The following is a 21,438-nucleotide window of genomic DNA, read 5'->3' on the forward strand; positions in this document are numbered from 1 at the left end:
ATCAATCAAACACAAGTCTTTTACTCATATTCCAGCATCTAGTTTTTCGACGACTTCGTCATATTTTCCTTTTCATTACGAGTTCTTTGGAGTTCTTCGACTCAAGCTCGGCGTATTCTCGAGTTCCGCGTGAATACCTCTTGGCCGTGGCATCCGGGCGCATCGCTGTTGTCGGGACCAAAGTATTCGAGTTATCACCTTTGCCGATAGTAAGGTCAAATCGGCTGGCACGCCTTAACGTTTGAATCGGGTATTAGCCCTTTGTGTTTGCAGATCCAGCTTTTGCATCAACACATCTTTTGGCACGCTCGGTGGGACAGATTCAAGATCAAGATCAACATGTCGACTACCGAGTTCGACTTGAAGAATGTCATCCCCGTGACAGAAGCTAGCCTCAAAGATGAGCAGAAGCAAGCTATTGCGAAGGCTATGGAGGATTACAAGCAACAATGTCTCAAGTCCTTCAGCATAAACAGGAGTGGTGAGGTGATCCAGAAGGAAGCACTGCCGATGCCTCGGTAGGTTACTTTTGACGCCAATCCTAGTAAACTTCAAGACATGGTTGATGGTGCTGTTAACCGTGCCTTGATCAATCAAACTGGTCTGCTGTCTAATACGGTTTTCAATGCCGTGGTTAGAACTTTCAAGGAAGGACAATTGCCACCAAATTATGTGGGCCCTTCTCATCATCAGCCAGGATCACCGGTGGTCACAGCTCCATCGACTGCAGCGGCCGCCGCGGGCACACAAACTACTGTTCCTCCAAGCACGTTAGGAGTCACCAACACGCAATCTACGCCGATGACGACCAATCCATCGACTTCAGATGGGCAGATCAAGCTTGCTATAGATCTATTGGCATCGGCGATATCGGGATCGGTCCCTCCTCGTAACTGGTGGGGTTATGGTATGCCTCCAGAGTTGACATTGAAGACACCTAGCGTATCTCAGATGGCTGATGTGAGAGGCAAGGCTCCTATGGCATCGGCACCTCCAAATATGCCGATGAATCAGAGTCCCCAGTATACTACAACTACTATTGCAAGGCCTTACACTGGGAATTCTCAAGCTCCAACATTCCAGATGCCTAATGCATCGGCAGATTTAGTGCCGACGCAACAGAGGTTTATGACTCAGTCAGGGTATGTCAATTCAATGATGATGCCTAATTACCAGACATCGGCAGGATCTATGCCGATGAATGCTAATAGTGGATGGCCTGAGCAGCAAGTCTTTCCACAAATGCCCCAACAGCATCATCAAGCTATAGGGTTTCAACAAGGCCAGATCTACCCTGGATTCCAGAATCAAGGGTTGGTCAACCAGCCAATGAATCTCGGTGGACAGCAGTTTGGTGGTTAACAGATCGGCGGTCAGCAGATTGGTGGCCAGATGATTAACCCAATGTTCCATGCAGATCGTGCACCACATAGACACGTGGAAACATATCAGCAGATCCCAGATCTGCAACCACCTCATCGGCAAGATGCCGATGCTTATTGGGCCGATAAGATTGCTGAAGTAATGAGAGACCAATTTGGGATAAAACCCAAAGTCAGCACTTACTCTTATCGGACACCGTATCCTCCTACATATGATTTAATCCCGCTTCCAAATCGGTACAAAGTGCCGGATTTTACTAAGTTTTCTGGGCAGGATGATACATCGACCATGGAGCACGTCAACAAGTTCATCATTCAGTGTGGAGAAGCTGCTAACAGGGACGAGCTAAGGGTTCGCTTGTTCTCGTCATCATTATCTGGATCGACTTTCACTTGGTTTATATCATTACCTCCTAACTCAGTGATTACTTGGGCCGATCTAGAGAAGCAATTCCACAAATACTTCTTTTCTAGAGTCCATGAGAAGAAGATCACCGATTTGGTCAAATTGAAGCAACGCAATGATGAATCGGTTGAAAGTTTTGTGCAGAGAATACGGGAGGTCAAGAACAAATGCTATAGTCTGGTTTTGGATGATCGGCAGCTAGCCGATTTGGCTTTCCAGGGTTTGTTGCCACATATCAGGGACAAGTATGCATCTCAAGAGTTCGAAAGCTTAAGTCATTTGGTGCAGAGAAATTTTGATCAAGATATCAGGCCTTTTGAGCCCAAGAGAGCATGGAACAAAAAGGTATCATCTGTGGACGAAGCAGCAAGCTCGGACTCTGATGAGGAATCGGTCATCGGCTTGGCAGAATGGGTAAAGAATAAGAAGCCGATGTCTTGTTCTTTTGGGCATAAAGAGCCAGAAAAGTTTGCGTTTGACATTACTAAAGCCGATAGGATATTTGATTTTCTACTTCAGGAAGGGCAAATCAAGTTGTCACCCAATCATGTGATCCCATCGGCTAAGGAATTAAAGAAGATGAAGTACTGCAAATGGCACAATGCAACTTCTCACAGCACCAATGAGTGCAAAGTGTTTAGACAACAGCTGCAATCGGCTATAGAATCTGGGAGAATCAAATGTGACAGCTCCAAAACTCAGAAGCCGATGAAGATTGATCAGCATCCTTTCCCAACAAACATGCTGGATGCTAAGGGAAAGGCCAAGGTCTTGACATCGGAAGCAGCTGAAAGAAGTGCATCAGTGGATCCTCAGCATCAGATCACTACAGCCGATGCAAAAGGAAAAGGCTTGATCTAGGAGGGAACTAACTCGAGAAGGCCTCCCCGATCTGGTATTGTCATAACTCATAGAAGGCCTCGGGAGACTTGGCTGCAACATGAGGATCGGTATCGGCGCCAGCAACAAGACTATCATCAGGAAGAAGAAAGACGCTGACAAGAGTGGAATCGGCATAGGGATCACTGGAATTCTCCGTTCTTCATCTATTGTTGGGAGGAAAATATCAAGCTTCCTACTGTCACAGACTACCCGGAATGTAATGGTTATGATCGGTATGACAGATCAAATCGGCAGTATCAGAACAATAACCGCCGGTTTGATGGGCCGATTAGGGGGAGAGCGTCAGTTCATGATTGGCTAGGGGGCAGGCTCAGCGTACATGATAGGCTGGGTGACCGTGTTGAATACTTTCCCAGGAACCAAGAAGAACTTGAGGAGATGGCTAATGCACGAATTCCCGATGAGTTCATATTTTGTAGGGATGCCAATACTTATCGGATGGAGTCAAGGGAAAATCATCGCCCATCGGTAAAGCAGCAACAACTTCCTCCATGGTGTCTAGAGGGGTTGACTAGGACACAGAAAAGGAGGCTGCAGCGCGAAAGACGAGAAGAGTTGAACAAGGGCGAGAGCTCTAGCCAGTCTGGGGATCAGCAACAATCAGATCCTAAGGGAAAAGGTCCATCGGCAGATGTCAACATGGTATTTATGTTGCCGATGGAATTCCTTGCGCCGTCCAGTGATGATGAGTTGGAGTTTTCCGACCAAATAGCTCAGTTGGCTCTGGATCCGATGATAGCCATCTTTGAAAAGCCTGTCGATGATGAAAGGCAACATCTTAAGGCTCTGTTTGTCAAAGGAAGAGTGGATGGTCAGTCGATGACCAAGATTTTAATTGTTGGTGGAGCTGCTATCAATATCATGCCATATGCAGTGTATCGGAAGCTTGGAAAAGGAGATCAGGATTTGACCAAGACCGATATGATGCTCAAAGACTTTGAAGGGAATGTGTCTCCGGTTAAGGGAGCCATCTATGTTGAATTGACTATCGGTAGCAAAACCTTGCCGACAACTTTCTTTGTGATCAGTGGAAAAGGTGCTTATAATCTACTGCTAGGGAGAGATTGGATTCATGCCAATTGTTGCATACCATCAACAATGCACCAATGCTTGGTCCAGTGGGTAGGTGACAAGATTGAAATTGTCCCGGGAGATTCTTCCTATGTTATTGCATCGGCAGAGGCAGACACCTACGAAAGAACTAGGTGTATTTCAGGAGAAGTTTGGGAAAAGGATTTTCTCAAAGTTGTCGATTATGAAATTCCACCGATCCAAGCAGTCGGTTCTAATGAAGGTTTTTAATGGATAGGTTCGCCGATGATGGAAAATTAGGCCAGGGATTCACATCGGCCGATGATTTAGTCGAAGTAGATATAGGTAGTGGTGATAAACCTAGGCCTACTTTTATTAGTGCTAAGTTAAATTCTGAGTGTAAGCAGCAGTTAACCGATTTGTTAAAGGAATATAAAGATTGCTTTGCTTGGGATTATACTGAGATGCCTGGTTTGGACCGATCAATTGTTGAACATCGGTTACCCATTAAGTCTGGATTTCGGCCACATCAACAGCCAGCTCGCCGATGTAATCCTAATATTCTCCCTGACATCAAGGCCGAAATAACTAAACTTATCGAGGCTAAATTTATTCGGCAGTGTCGGTATGTCGAGTGGATCTCCAATGTTGTTTCGGTCTACAAGAAAAATGGGAAGCTTCGGGTCTGCATCGATTTCAGGAATCTCAATAAAGCTACGCCGATGGATGGCTACCCAATGCCAGTTGCCGATCTGCTAGTTGATGCTGCGGCTGGGCATCGGATCATCAGCTTTATGGATGGCAATGCAGGATACAATCAGATATTCATGGCTAAAGAAGATATTCCAGAGACTGCATTTAGATGCCCTGGTCATGTTGGGTTGTTTGAATGGATAGTCATGACCTTTGTCTTGAAAAATGCTGGTGCTACTTATCAGAGGGCCATGAATTTTATATTTCATAAGTTCATCGGCAAGCTGGTGGAAATTTATATTGATGATGTGGTGGTTAAGTCTGGAGACTTCACAAAGCATCTTGCCGATTTGCGAAAGGTGTTGGAATGCACAAGGAAGCATGGTTTAAAGATGAATCCCAATAAGTGTGCATGTGGTGTATCGGCGGGACAATTTCTTGGTTTCATGGTGCATCAAAGGGGGATTAAAATTAGTCGGAGATCCATTGATGCTATCAACAAAATAGTTGCCCCTACCAACAAGACTGAGCTCCAATCCTTGATCGGCAAGGTAAATTTTATCAGGAGGTTTATATCTAATTTTTCTGGTAAAATTTGTGCTTTCAGTCCTTTACTTAAGTTGAAGGCCGATCAAGGGTTCGTCTGGGGGAAAGAGCAACAATTGGCCTTGGATGAAATCAAGGATTATTTAGTAAATCCTCCAGTTCTGATTCCACCTTAGCAAGAAAAGCCCTTCAGATTATATTTGTCTACCGATGGGATGGTCATCGGTTCGGCTTTAATTCAAGAATTTGAAGGGAAAGAACGTGTGATTTACTATTTAAGCAGGAGATTGGTTGATGCTGAGACCAGATATTCGGCCATTGAGAAGTTATGTTTGTGTCTTTATTTCTCATGTATTAAGTTGAGACACTATTTGTTATCGGCTGAATGCACTGTCATATGCAAAGATGATGTGGTCCGATATATGCTGTCTATGCCGATTATGAGTGGTAGAATCGGTAAATGGATGTTGGCACTGTCGGAATTCGATTTGCGTTATGAATCAGCTAAGGCGGTTAAGGGACAGATTATGGCCGATTTTGTAACTCAGCATTGCGGTACAGTGGAGACTTTGGAAATTGTACCTTGGACGCTTTTCTTTGATGGATCCACGTGTGACCGAGGGGCAGGAATCGGCATAGTGTTAATTTCCCCTCGGGGAAGGAAGTAGGAGTTTTCCTTGCCGATTGTTGCCACGTCAACAAATAATCAAGCTGAGTATCAAGCTTTGATAAATGGGTTGGAGTTACTAAGGGAAGTTCGTGCTGATGCTGTTGAAATCTTCGGAGATTCTATGCTGGTTATAAATCAATTGGCTGGAAGTTATGAATGCCGAAGCGAAGTCTTGATAACTTATCACGAAAGGAGTATGCAACTGTTAAAGGAATTCAAGGATTTCCGATTAGAGAATGTTCCTCGGTTGCACAATGAAGAGGCCAATCGGTTGGCTCAGCATGCCTCGGGATATCAGCCGATGATAAATGCGATATCGGCAATCGGTGCCGATGATTGGAGAAAAGAAATCATTGATTATTTAAAGGATCCATCCAAGAAAGTTGAGAGACGTGTTCGGTTTCAAGCCACCAAGTATGTGCTCCTCGAAGATGAATTATATTATCGAACTGTTGATGGGATTCTTCTCAGGTGCTTAGGTGATGATGAGGCTAGAAGTTTGATGGGAGAGATCCATGAGGGAGTGTGTGGAGCACATCAGTCGACATTTAAGATGAAATGGTGATCAGAAGAAATGGGTATTATTGGCCGACTATACTTGAGGATTGGTTTAAGTATTTCAAAGGGTGTTAAGGATGTCAGAAGTTTGGTAATGTTCAAAGGGCACCCGCATCGGCCATGAATCCCATTATAAAACCTTGGCCGTTCCGAGGATGGGCTATTGACTTGATCGGCCAGATTTATCCACCATCCAGCAAAGGACATATGTTTATCTTGGTTGCCACCGATTATTTCACCAAATGGGTTGAAGCTATTCCTTTAAAGAAAGTTACATCGGCCAATATGATTGATTTTGTGAAAGAACATATTATTTACCGATTTGGAATTCCTCAAAGAATTACTACCGATCAGGGTACTATGTTCACATCGGTGGAGTTTGATGAATTTGCAATTGGTATGGGAATTAAAGTATTAAACTCTTCTCCTTATTATGCTCAAGCTAATGGGTAGGCCGAGGCATCTAACAAAGGAATTATCAAGCTTATTAAGCGGAAGATTGAAGAAAATCCTAGGAGGTGGCAGATGTTGTTAAATGAAGCTTTATGGTCATACTGGATGGCGTGTCATGGATCGACCAAGGTTTCACCTTATCAGTTGGTATATGGGCATGATGCAGTGTTACCTTGGGAAATTAAGACTGGTTCTAGGCGACTTTCTTTTCAAGATCAGTTGGCTGCCGATGATTATGCTACTTTGATGACAGACGAGTTGGATGATCTAGCAGGGCATCGGCTAAGGGCTCTGATGAGTATAGAAGAGAATAAGAAGAGAGTTGCCAGATGGTATGATAAAAAGGTAAAGGCTAAGGAGTTTGCCGATGGAGACTTAGTGTGGAAGCTAGTCTTACCGATTGGGACTAAAAGTTCAAAATTTGGGAAGTGGTCTCCCAATTGGGAGGGTCCCTATCGGATAAATCGATCTGCTCCTGGCAACGCTTATATCCTAGAAACTCTCGAAGGAGTTGAATTTCCCAGGGCATTAAATGGCAAATATCTAAAGAAATATTACCCCAGTATATGGGTCGATGCATAAAATTTTAAATGCCGATAACATTCCTATCGGTTGGATTAAACTGTGCCTGGGGCCGGACTTGATGTTTTAAAAGATGCCGATAACAATCCTATTGGCTGGATCAAAACATTGGGAGTGTTCAAAAGAAAAGAGCAAATACGCTGCCGATGAAGAATTCAGATATTTAACAGAGCCTGCATCGTCGATATGGCGCGCAGACGGATCTGATTGGCTTCTTCTATCTCCTTTTTGTCGTCATCGGCAGAGCCCTCCACCGGCTTCAGCTTTTTCTTCATCTGTAGTGCTTTGCTGGCTTGGACATTGCGCTCTTGTTCAAGGACCTTGATCGTCTCAGGCAGCTGACTTTCTTCTTGTTGAGCTTGGGACAAGGCTTCTTCTACCTGTTTGAGTTCTGCCAGCAGGGCTTCCCTTCTCGCCGATAGATCAGAAATCTTTTGTTTCAGCACATCTCTTGAGGACTCCAGAGTGCCGATGTTCTTATGCTTCTCATCGGCAAGAAGCTTCACTTTCATCATCTCCTCTGAGAGCTGAGCTTGAGCAGCTCTATCGGCGAGGCGTTGAGCTGCCCTTTGATACTGCAGTTGACGACTCTCTAGGTGTGCAGCATGGAAAAGAATTTCTTCGGCATCGGCGGGAATTTGGCCTCTGAGGGTCTTGAACAAGGCCTTGGTCAGATCAGAGTCATCTACCAATTGGGTTGTGTCTTGATGAAGGAGGGCCGATAACTCTTCTAATTTTGCCCTGATTTCTGCCGATGTGATTCCAACTGCTCGAGAAGAACTTGCCTCCTCGCCTTCATCTTCAGAGATGTCGATGGCAAAGGAGAACAAACTGTCAGGAGAGTCCTGTTCTTGAAAAGGAAATGGAATAAGTTATTCTATGGACAAGTATTGATAAATAATACAGATAGAGATTGGGTAATTTACTTGTTTCAGGGCAATCTCTCGCCTCCGACTAGAAGATGCCGATGGAACCACGGGCTGATCGGCTGGAGTTGCCAATGAGACTACGTCAGCTGAAAGATTGACAGAAGTAATTTTGAGATAGCAAAAGTAGGTTCATCGGCAATGATTTAATAGAGAGTATGTTACCTTGAGGGGGAGCAGTACTTGTTTGGATGGAGGAAACTACCGATGCTATAATTGAACTTGCCGGATCGGCAGTTTGCTCGTGCACGTCAGCCGATGTGTCTTCTGGCTGAGGTTCTTCTGCGTGAGGTTCTTCTTGTGGCTGAGGAGAAGGTAGCTGTTGTGTTTGAGCTTTTGGAGAAGAAGGAGATGATTCAACTGGGTTTGGAGATACTGGGGGAGGAGAAGGCGTTGCTATTCTTTGGCGCTTTGCTTGCGATCCAGTACTCTTAGCACCTTTTCTCTTCGGCTGACTGGACTGGGGGGCATCGGCACTTGTGCTTCTGGTCCTTGCCGATGTGCCGGTATGCTGATACAACAATGGAGATTCGTGAGTACAATTGTAACAGATGTAAGAATGAAATCGGTATGGATGAAAGAGTTTAAAAATTTACCTTGAAGGCCTGTGCTAAAGTAGAGGCTGCTACCGATGGAGATGCCTTCGTCCGCTTGGTGGTGACTTTCTTGAGGCGCACACCTCGATGCATTATAGCAGCCAAGGTGGGAGCGTTATTGCCGATCGAGGAGATCAGACCGGATGGAAAAAGCTCAATCGGCTTGCCACTCCTGCTGAGCGATGGTGGTGTGTCGTCAACCTGTGTATGACAAAGAAAGGGGGTTACCGATTGAAAAGGACAGTGAAGAAATTAAAACATCAGTATTGAAATACTTACAGTATCATCAGGGACTCTATACTGGGGATCGATCATGCCGCGGTACGTAAGAGCCGATTTGCAGAACAAGTGCTCCTTCCATTCTTCCCACCATTGTTTGTACGCCTGAGTAATGAAGAGAGCCGGAATCCACTCTGATAGATTTGCATCTGTATCGGCACTCGGTGGCAGTTGAGCTATCCTGGTCCACTCGAGAAGACTGGTGATGGTTTCCCTGGGTTTTATCACATCGGCATAACAAAGTGCAATCGGCAGCTGACCGAAAGCTAGTTGATGGGCTAATGCCGATGGGTTGTAAAATTTATAGGTCTGGTTGCAAGCTTTCCCACTGCTGAAGAAGTTTACTGGTATGGCTCTTGGAGTGATAAGTGTCATCATCACATCATGATCTTTATTAAGAGCATCGTTGAACGGATGGAAGACCAAAGGAAACATGGTGTCTGGATCTTCATAATGCATCCATGCTCGCTGTTCTCTGGTCAGGCCTTCGTATAGGGTTTGGAAGAATCGGCTAACCTGGTCTGCGTTACCACCTGTACCAGGTAGAACTATAGTAGCCTCGCCAAAGTTCAGAGGAGGTCGAGTTGTCGATTCTTCTTCATCCAATTCATAATCCTCGGGTATGTCCCTGGGGAAGCGTTGTGCGAAGAGGTTGAACTCAAGACGTTTGTGCATATGGAGGCTAAGCCACATATTGATGAACCACCAGGGGCCCCCTAAGTTGCCGATGGACTCGCCGAGCAGAAGTTTCCTAGACACTTGGTGGAGAAGGTGATAGGTAGAGCCAAGCAGGTATCGGCCGAGGGGAAATCAGCCACCATTAGCTAATCTCTCTGCTGCCGATAGGTAGACAGAGGTTGGTCCTGCCGATCGACCACAGAACACAAATTTATCCAGCCACATGTTCAGAAAGGTGGTTTGTGTTGATGCAAAAACTAGTCTGCAAACACAAAGGGCTAATACCCGATCCAAACATTAAGGCGTGCCAGCCAATTTGACCTTACTATCGGCAAAGGTGATAACTCGAATACTTTAGTCCTGACAACAGCGATGCGCCCGGATGTCACGGCTAAGAGGTACTCACGCGGAACTTGAGGATACGCCGAGCTTGAGTCGACGAATTCCTAAGAACTCGTAACAAAAAGAAAACGTATGACGAAGTCGTCGAAAAGTAAATGCTGGAATATGAGTAAAAACGTGTGTTTGATTGATTGATAGATATCTGATTACAAGGTCCTAGGGCTTATATTTATACCCTGCTCAAAGAGCTATGACCAGACACGATTAGAATTCGAATTCCAAATTACACGGAACCCGTATACAAAACGATGCGAATAACTAAGGAAATAATAAAACCATCCTTCGTGACAAACCGAAACTCCTCCACATGACAACTGGCAGCTTCCGGACTCCTCCTTCGCGTTATCGGCAATCCCCTTGCCATAGTCATCGGCAGACCTTTTTACTTGGTCATCGGCACCATATTACTGCCTGAGGACTTAGTCACATTCAACCTTTCCTTCATCGGCAACCATCCTTATCAGCAACCCGCATCGTACTGCCACCCTATCCTGCCATCCTGGACACGTGCCCAAAAATGGTGTCAACACATGCCCCCCAGTTTCGGAGTATAAAACTATTAATGCTCCGAAATTCTCTGCAGTAATGATGTCTTCTCCGCAATTAATGCTCCTAATCTGGTAACCGACAACCTCAATCTGGACAACTCTGATCCTAATCCTCCGCAGATCCCTCGAAATCCCCAACTTCCTAAACGGGCATCTCTCTTAGTCGTACATCGGCAACAATACCGTTACAAAGATCTGCCGATGTTCTGCCCAGGAGATTCGCAAAAACGGTTACCTCCCCTCTATCCGCCCATCGGCAGGATGACCGTTATAGAATATCACCGATGGACCGACCAGGAGATCGCGCACAGTAAAATATCTTTAGATAATGACCGCTTCCTGTCAAATCACCTGCACAATCCCTAGATTATCGTGCGAACAGTTACCATATCCACTTGAGTACCCTCGGGCTTTTCGGATGCGGCAAAGAAATAAGTCAGATTTGCCCTTGTCCATCTTGTCCTATAAATAGTTCCTTCTTGGGTACTCCTCCCCCATTGCATCATTCTGCCATCCAACTTCACTTTTCCAGCGGCGGCGCCATTCTCAATCCTCAAGATCTCCGACAAGCATTCTTCTTCATCAACTCCGGCGCCCTCCAGCGTCCTCTTCACGACAAGATGGCCGTTGGCTTCATCGTCCCTGAGGTCAGACTTCCATCTCATCTGCTGTACCTTTTTCTTGCATTCCTGTTCATCTGCGATTCATTCTTACCGAATATTTTCCTTTTCCTTTTTCTTTGTATTTTTATTCCCCAAAACACTAGGAGTTATCCAACAAAATTGTCATCCCTACCGATCAACCACATCTTCAATGCCTCGGCCCTCTAGGGGATCCAGATCCAACCGACCTTATCAATGCAGAAACCAACAGGATTCCCTTTAGAGCTGAAAACTTTGCTTTAGATCTATGGAAAGACACCTTTCGCTCTTGGCCCAGCCCTACTGTAGGGTGGAAAGACTGGTTCTTGAGGGTCAGCAACTCTTATGAAGTTCAATGGGGTGAGAGGAAATTAGCTCAATGCATTAGGCTGTCCATTGCCGATATGCACAGGAACGAGTCATTGCTGATAGCTGCATCTTACTTTTGGTCAGACACTCTCAACGCTTTTGTTTTTGGCCACGGCCCTGCTTCTCCTACCCTTGCCGATGTAGCCATGCTTACTGGGTTAGATATATCTTCTGCCGATAGCACCCATTTTTTTGATACCGCCCCCAGTGCTAAAGTGGAGACTCGCGCTATCGGCGGTTGGTCAGGGTACATCCAGAAGTACCGCGGGAGAGGGCCTGTCACCATAAAGGAGCAAACCACCTTTCTGAACATGTGGCTAGACAAGTTTGTATTCTGTGGTCGATCGGCAGGACCGACTTCTGTCTATCTATCGGCAGCAGAAAGACTGGCTAGCGGCGGCCAATTTCCTCTCGGCCGTTATTTGCTCGGCGCTGTTTATCACCTTCTTCATCAGGTAGTCCAGAAACTCCTGCTTGGCCAACCTATCGGCAACTTGGGAGGTCCTTGGTGGTTTATTAATATGTGGCTCAATCTGCACCTGCACAAGCGCCTTGATCTCAACTTGTTCTCACAGCACTTCCCAAGAGATATAGCCGAGAATCATGTGCTGGGTGAAGAGGAATCGGCAACACGTGCCCCCTTGAACTTTGGCGAAGCTGTTATAGTTTTACCCGGTTCAGGGAACACTCCGGATCAGATCGGCCGATTCTTCGAGACGCTGTATGAAGGTCTGGCCAGAGATGAACGACCATGGCTGGCTTATGACGACCCAGACAGCATGCTCCCTCTGACCTTCAATCCATTTGATGAAGCTCTTGACAGGGACAATGAGGTGATGATGGCAATCGTAACCCCCAGAGCCATACCAGTGAATTTCTTCGGCAGCACGAAAACCTCTCCCCAAACCTATGAATTTTATAATCCATCGGCATTAGCTCGCCAGCTAGCTTTCGGCCAATTGCCGATTGCACTTCCTTATGCCGATGTAATAAAGCCCAGAGAGCCCATCGCCAACCTCCTCGAGTGGACTCGAGTAGCCCAGCTACCACCAAATGCCGATACGGATGTAGATCTGTCAGAATGGGTTCCAGCCGCCTTTATCACTCAGGCATACAAGCTATGGTGGGCAGAATGGAAAGAGAATCTGTTCTGCAGATCAGCCCTCTCATACCGCGGCATGATCGACCCCGAATATGAAGTCCCTGATGACACTGTAAGTATTTTAAACCGATGTCTCATTTTCCAATATCACTCCCATCGGTAACTTACCCCTGTATTCCTTTTTGCAGATTGACAACACCCCCCCATCAGTTAGTAGGTGTGGCAAGCCGATCGACTTATTCCCATCAGGCCCGATCTCCTCAATCGGCCATAATGCCCCCACTCTGGCTTCCATCGTGCACAGGGGTGCGCGCCTCAAGAAAGTTACCACCAGGAAAACTCAGACATCACCACCGGTAACTGCTTCCACTCTGGCACAAGCTTTCAAGGCAATCTGTTAAAACCCTTTTTTCATTTACGCTGACTTATCTTTGTATCGGCTATCTGTACTTATAAACTCTTTTTTGTTGTTGCAGCAAACTGGTGCATCGGCAAAAGTCAAACGCCAAGGCGCCGATGCCCCCCAGTCTAGCCAGCCAAAGAGGAAGGGCATCCACGGTGCTAAGGCTGGAACAAAGCGCCAGAAAGTGGCAACTCCTCCTCCTCCGGTGTTTCCAATCCCGGTGGAATCTTCCCCTTCTCCTCCAGACGTCCAGGCACAGCAAGTACTATCTCCACAACCAACACAGGAAGCACCACAGATGGAAGAACCCTAGCAGGAAGAACCTCAAACGGCAGGTATATCAGCTGATGTAGGTGAACAAACAACTGGCCCGGCAGGTACAGTTACATCATCGGTGGTTTCCTCGATTCAGGCAACTGTTGTTTCTCCTCCGGGTAACATATCTCAACAATACTCCTACCTATAAACTTATTCTCATTTATTCTTATAATCTTTCCTGTCTTCTTTCAGGCGATATCGCTCTATCGGCAACATTTGCCGATCAACCTGCAGCTCCATCGGCCTCTCTGAGTCAAAGGCAAGAAATCGCCTTGAAGCAAGTAAGTCATCCACTTTTCCATCAGTATCGTCTGCCGAAGTTTTGACCATAAAAATTGACCTACTTCATTTTTATTTTCAGGAACAAGATTCTCCCAACAGCTTGTTCTCCTTCGCTATTGATATCTTCGAAGAAGAAGGCGAGGAAGCAAGCTCCTCTCGGGCAGTTGGAATTGTATCAGCAGAAGCCAGAGCTAAGCTGGAGGAGCTATCGGCCATACTTCATCAAGACACAACTCAACTGGTCAACGATTCTGACCCAGCCAAGGCCCTGTTCAAGACCCTTAGAGGCCAAATTCCTGCCGATGCTGAAGAAACACTCTTCCATGCTGCACATCTAGAAAGCCGCCAGCTTCAGTACCAGAGAGCTACTCGACGCCTTGCCGATAGAGCTGCTCAAATCCAGCTTTCTGAGGAGATGATGAAAGAAAAACTCTTAGCCGATGAGAAACATAAGAACATCGGCACCTTAAAGTCCTCAGGTGATGCACTGAAGCAGAAAGTGTCTGATCTATCGGCAAAAAGAGAAGCTCTACTGGCTGAACTCAAGCAGGTAGAAGACGCTCTGTCCCAAGCCCAGCAAGAAGAGAGTCAGCTGCCGGAGACCATCAAGCATCTTGAACAAGAACGAAACGTCCATGGTCGCAAAGCGCTGCAACTGAAGAGGAAGCTGAAGCCGATCGAAGGTTCTGCCGATGATGATATCAAAGAGATAGAGACAGCCAACCAGATTCGGCTGCGCGCCATATCAGCAATCCAAGCGCTGCTGAGCATCTGAAGCTTTCATCGGCGACACACCTTTGTTTTTCCGCCTTCAGCTTTTAGTCTAGCCGATAAGACTGTTATCGGCATCTTTTGAAACATTAAGTCTGCCCTCGAACATTTAAATCCAGCCGATAGGAGTGTTATCGGCACTTAAACTTTTATGCGTCGATCCATATGCTGGGGTAGTACTTCTTCAAATATTTGCCATTTAATGCTCTGGGAAATTCAACTCCTTCGAGAGTTTCTAGAATATAGGCATTACCAGGAGCTGAGTGTCTTATCCGATAAGGACCTTCCCAATTAGGAGACCACTTCCCAAACTTCGAACTTTTAGTCCCGACTGGCAAAATCAACTTCCATACCAAATCCCCATCGGCAAACTCCTTAGCCTTTACTTTTTTATCATACCATCTAGCAACTCTCTTCTTATTTTCTTCTATACTCATTAAGGCCTTTAACCGATGTCCTGCTAAATCATCTAACTCATCGGTCATCAAAGTGGCATAATCATCGGCAGCCAATTGATCTTGAAAAGATAATCGCCTAGATCCAGCCTTAATCTCCCAAGGCAATACTGCATCATGTCCATACACCAATTGATAGGGTGACACCTTGGTTGATCCATGGCAAGCCATCCGATAAGACCACAGTGCTTCATTTAACAATGTATGCCACCGCCTAGGATTTTCTTCAATCTTTCGTTTAATAAGCTTGATAATTCCTTTGTTAGACGCTTCGGCCTGCCCGTTGGCTTGAGCATAGTAAGGAGAGGAATTCAACACTTTAATTCCCATACCGATTGCGAATTCATCGAACTCCCCTGACGTGAACATGGTGCCCTGATCGGTAGTAATCGTTTGGGGAATCCCAAATCGGTAAATAATATGCTCCTTCACAAAATCAATCATATTGGCCGATGTGACTTTCTTCAAGGGAATAGCTTCGACCCACTTAGTGAAATAGTCAGTGGCAACTAGAATGAACTTATGCCCTTTGCTAGATGGTGGATAAATCTGGCCGATCAGATCGATGGCCCACCCCCGGAACGGCCAAGGTTTTATTATAGGATTCATAGCCGATGCAGGTGCTCTCTGGATATTATCAAACTTTTGACAACCTTGACATCCCTTAAAATATTTAAAACAATCTTCAAGTATGGTTGGCCAAAAATATCCATTCCTTCGAATCATCCACTTCATCTTGAAAGCTGACTGATGCGCTCCACACACTCCTTCATGGATTTCCCCCATTAAACTTCTGGCTTCATCATCACCCAAGCATCGGAGAAGAATTCCGTCGATAGTTCGATAATACAATTCATTTTCAAGGAGCACATACTTGGTCGCTTGAAATCGAACCCGTCTTCCAACTTTCTTAGATGGATCTTCTAGATAGTCGACAATCTCTTTCCTCCAGTCACCGGCACTGACTGCCGATGTTGCATTAATCATTGGCTGATATCCTGAGGCATGCTGGGCTAACCGATTAGCGTCCTCATTATGCAATCGGGGAACATGCTCCAATCGGAAGTTTTTGAATTCCTTTAACAGTTGCATACTTTTCTCGAAATAGGTTATGAGAACTTCACTTCGGCATTCATAGCTTCCGGCTAATTGATTTATAACCAACATGGAATCCCCGAATACTTCAACAGCATCAGCACGAACTTCTCTTAACAACTCCAATCCCTTGATCAGAGCTTGATACTCAGCCTGATTATTTGTTGATGTAGCAACAATCGGTAAGGAAAATTCATACTTCCTCCCCTTAGGAGAAACTAACACAATGCCGATTCCTGCTCCCTGATCACAGGTAGATCCATCAAAGAAGAGCGTCCAGGGTGCAATTTCCAAGGTTTCCACTAGGCCGCAATGTTGAGTCACAAAATCGGCCATAACCTGCCCTTTGACCGCCTTAGCCGATTCGTAACGCAAATCGAATTCCGACAGCGCTAAAATCCATTTACCGATCCTTCCACTCATAATTGGCATAGATAGCATGTATCGGACTACGTCATCTTTGCAAATAACAGCACATTCGGCCGACAATAGGTAATGTCTTAGCTTGATACACGAAAAATATAAGCATAAGCACAGCTTCTCGATGGCCGAATACCTGGTTTCAGCATCAATCAACCTCCAACTCAAATAATAAATTACTCTCTCTTTCCCTTCAAACTCCTGAACCAAAGCTGAGCCGATAACCGATCCATCGGTAGATAAGTATAATTTGAAGGGTTTCCCTTGTTGAGGTGGAACTAAAACTGGAGGATTTACTAGATACTTTTTGATTTCATCTAGAGCCAACTGCTGTTCTTCTCCCCAAACAAACTCCTGATCGGCTCTCAATTTTAGAAGAGGACTGAAAGCACAAATTCTCCCAGATAAATTCGATATAAATCTTCTGATAAAATTCACTTTGCCGATTAAAGATTGGAGCTCGGTTTTATTGGTAGGGGCCACTATTTTATTGATGGCATCAATAGATCTTCGACTAATTTCAATACCCCTCTGATGTACCATGAAACCAAGAAACTGCCCTGCCGATACACCAAATGCACACTTGTTGGGATTCATCTTCAATCCATGCTTCCTTGTGCACTCCAACACTCTTCGTAAATCGGCAAGATGCTTTGAGAAATCTCCAGACTTGACCACCACATCATCAATATAAATTTCTACGATCTTGCCGATGAACTCATGAAATATAAAATTCATAGCCCTTTGATAAGTAGCACCGGCATTCCTTAACCCAAAAGTCATGACTATCCATTCAAATAGTCCAACATGACCAGGACACCTGAATGCGGTTTCTGGAATATCCTCTTCTGCCATGAATATTTGATTGTAACCCGCATTACCATCCATGAAGCTGATGACCCGATGGCCAGCCGCAGCATCAACCAGTAGATCGGCGACAGGCATTGGGTATCCATCCATCGGCGTAGCTTTATTGAGATTCCTGAAATCAATGCACACCCGAAGCTTCCCGTTCTTCTTGTAAACCGGGACGACATTGGAAATCCATTCGGCATACCGACACTGCCGAATAAACTTAGCTTCAATAAGTTTAGTGATTTCGGCCTTAATATCAGGTAGAATGTTAGGATTACATCAGCGGGCTGGTTGCTGATGTGGCCGAAATCCAGACTTAATGGGTAACCGATGTTCAACAATTGATCGGTCTAAACCAGGCATCTCTGTATAATCCCAAGCAAAGCAATCTTTATATTCCTTTAACAAACTAGTTAATTGCCGTTTACACTCAGGATCTAGTTTAGCACTAATAAAAGTAGGCCTAGGCTTATCACCACTACCTATATCTACTTCTACCAAATCATCGGCCGATGTGAATCCCTGGCCTAATTTTCCATCATCGGCGAATCTATCCATTAAAAACCGTCGTCAGAACCGACTGCTTGGATCGGTGGAATCTCATAATCGGCAACTTTGAGAAAATCTTTCTCCCAAACTTCTCCTGAAATGCACCTAGTCTTTTCATAAGTATCCGCTTCTGCCGATGCGATAACATAAGAAGAATCCCCTGGGACGATCTCAATCTTGCCACCTACCCACTGAACCAAGCACTGATGCATTGTAGATGGGACACAACAATTGGCATGAATCCAATCTCTCCCCAATAATAAATTGTAGGCACCTTTTCCGCTGATCACGAAAAAGGTTGTCGGCAAGGTTTTGCTGCCGATGGTCAACTCTGCACATATCGCCCCCTTGACCGGAGACACGTTTCCCTCAAAGTCTTTGAGCATCATATCGGTCTTGGTCAAATCTTGATCCCCTTTCCCAAGCTTCCGATATACTGCATACGGCATAATATTAATAGCAGCTCCACCATCAACTAGGATCTTAGTCATTGGCTGCCCATCAACCCTTCCTTTGAGGAACAAAGCTTTAAGATGCTGCCTCTCGTTATCGGCAGGTTTCTCAAAGATAGCCGTCATCGGATCCAGAGCCAACTGAGCTATCTGATCAGAAAATCCCAACTCATCGTCACTGGCTGGTGCAAGAAACTCCATCGGCAACATGAATACCATGTTGACGCCTGCCGATGGACCTTCCTTCTTAGTGTCTGCCGGCTGCCGACTTTCAGAACTCTCTCCTTTATTTAACTCCTCTTGCCTTTCTCGTTGCAACCTCCTTTTCTGTGTCTTGGTTAATCCTTGAGGGCACCATGGAGGAAGTGGCCTTTGCCTTACTGCCGGGCGTCGGTTCTCCCTTGACTCCATACGATGTGTGTTAGCATCTCTGCAAAATATGAACTCATCGGGAACCCGCGCATTAGCCATTTCCTCAAGCTCTTCTTGGTTCCTGGGAAAATACTGGACACGGTCACCGAGCCGATCGCGAACACTAAGCCTACCCCCCAGCCGATCATGAACTGACGCCCTTCCTCTGATTGGCCCATTAAATCGCCGTTCATCATCATGATGACGCCGATCGTTCCTATCGTACCGATCATAACCGTTGCATTCAGGGCAGTCTCTGACAGTAGGAAGCTTGATATTTTCCTCCCAACAATGGATGAAGAATGGGCAATTCCAATGATCCCTGTGCCGATTCCACTCTTGTCGGCGTCTTTCTTCTTCCCGTTGATAATCTTCCTGCTGGCGCCGATATCGATCTTCCCGTTGTTGCCATCTCTCTCGAGGCCTTCTATGAGTTATGACAATACCAGACCGAGGAAGTCTTCCTGAGCTAGCTCCTTCCTGGACCAAACCCTTACTTCTTGCATCGGCGGTAGTAACTTGATGCTGAGGATCTACCGATGCACTCTTCTCAGCTGTCTCCGACGTTAAGACCTTAGCCTTCCCCTTAGCGTCCAACATGTTTGTCGGGAAAGGATGTTGGTCTATCTTCATCGGCTTCTGGGCTTTAGAACTGTCAAACTTGATTCTCCCCGACTCTATAGCCGATTGCAGCTGTTGTCTGAATACTTTGCACTCGTTGGTGTGTGAAGTTGCATTATGCCACTTGCAATATCTCATCCTCTTCAACTCTTCTGCCGACGGGATCACATGGTTAGGTGACAGTTTGATTTGACCTTCCTGAAGTAGAAAGTCAAATATCCTATCGGCCTTGGCGGTGTCAAAGGTAAACTTCTCTGGTTCTTTCTGCCCAAAAGGACAAGACATCGGCTTCTTGTTTTTTACCCACTCTGCCAAACCGATTACTGGTTCCTCGTCGGAATCTGAGCTTGTTGCTTCGTCAACAAATGACACTTTCTTATTCCATGCCCTCTTAGGCTCGGAAGGCTTGATGTCTTGATCGGATATCCTCTGCACCAAATGACTTAAACTCTCGAATTCTTGAGATGCATACTTATCCCTGATATGTGGCAACAAACCCTGGAAAGCCAAATCGGCTAGCTGCCGATCATCCAGAACCAGGCTATAGCATTTATTCTTGACCTCTCGTATCCTCTGCACAAATCCCTCAACCGACTCATCATTACGTTGCCTCAACTTAACCAAGTCGGTGATCTTCTTCTCATGAACCCCCGAGAAGAAGTATCTGTGGAATTGCTTCTCTAGATCGGCCCAAGTAATTACTGAGTTGGGAGGTAACGATATGAACCAAGTAAAGGCCGATCCAGACAGTGATGACGAAAATAGACGAACCCTTAATTCGTCCCTGTTACCAGCCTCTCCACATTGAATAATGAACCTGTTGACATGCTCCATGGTTGACGTGTCGTCCTGTCCGGAAAACTTTGTAAAATCTGGTACCTTGTACCGATGTGGAAGCGGGATCAAATCATACGCTGGAGGATACGGTGTCCGATAAGAATAAGTGTTGACTTTGGGTTTTATCCCAAATTGTTCCCTCATTACTTCAGCAATCTTATCGGCCCAATAAGCATCGGCATCTTGTCGATGAGGCGGCTGCGGATCCGGCACTTGGTGGCGAACCTCCACGTGTCTGTTTGGGACGTGACCTGTATGGAACATCGTATTGGTCACCTGTCCTCCAATCTGCGGACTACCAAGCTGCTGTCCACCGATTGGCTGTCCTCCGAGTTGCTGTCCAAAATTTATTGGCTGGTTGGGAATTCCCTGACCTTGGAACCCGGGATAAACCTGCCCTTGCTGGAACCCTGTAGTCTGATAACCCTGCTGGGGCGACTGTGGAAAGGCTTGCTGTGCAAGCCATCCATTATTAGCGTTCATCGGCATAGGTGCTGCCGATGATTGGTAATTGGGTATCGTCGTTGAATTGACATACCCCGACTGGGCCATAGGCCTCTGTTGCATCAGCATTGACTCTGCCGATGCGTTGGGCATCTGGAACATTGAATCTTGAGGATTTCCAGTGTGAGGCCTTGCAGTAGTAGTTGTGGTATACCGAGGACTCTGGTTCACCGGCACATTGGAAGGTGCCGATGTCATAGGAGTTTTGCCCCTCATGTCAGTTATCTGTGACGTTCCCGGCGTCAACTCTGGAGGCATACCATAACCCCACCAGTTGGGAGGAAGAGTTAATCTCGACATTGCCGATGCCAACATATCCGTTGTCAGTTTATGCTGCCCAACCGAAATTTGTGGGTTGGTTGCCATCGGCATAGATAGTGCACCAGTAGTGCCCAATGTACTTGGAGGAACGGTAGTCTGGGTACCCGCAGCGGCTGTAGCAGCCGGTGGAGCTGTGACCACCGGTGATCCTGGCTGATGATGGGAAGGGCCCACATAATTTGGTGGCAACTGTCCCTCTTTGAAAGTTCTAGCCACGGCGTTGAAAACCGTATTAGACAGTACACCAGCTTGGTTGATCAAAGCACGGTTAATAGCATTATCAACGATATCTTGAAGTTTACCAGGATTGGCATCAAAAGTAACCTACCGAGGCATCGACAGTGCTTCCTTCTGGATCACCTCGCCGCGCCTGTCTAT

This window comes from Sorghum bicolor, chromosome 10 (genome assembly GCF_000003195.3).
Source record: "Sorghum bicolor cultivar BTx623 chromosome 10, Sorghum_bicolor_NCBIv3, whole genome shotgun sequence".
Taxonomy (NCBI): Eukaryota; Viridiplantae; Streptophyta; class Magnoliopsida; order Poales; family Poaceae; genus Sorghum; species Sorghum bicolor.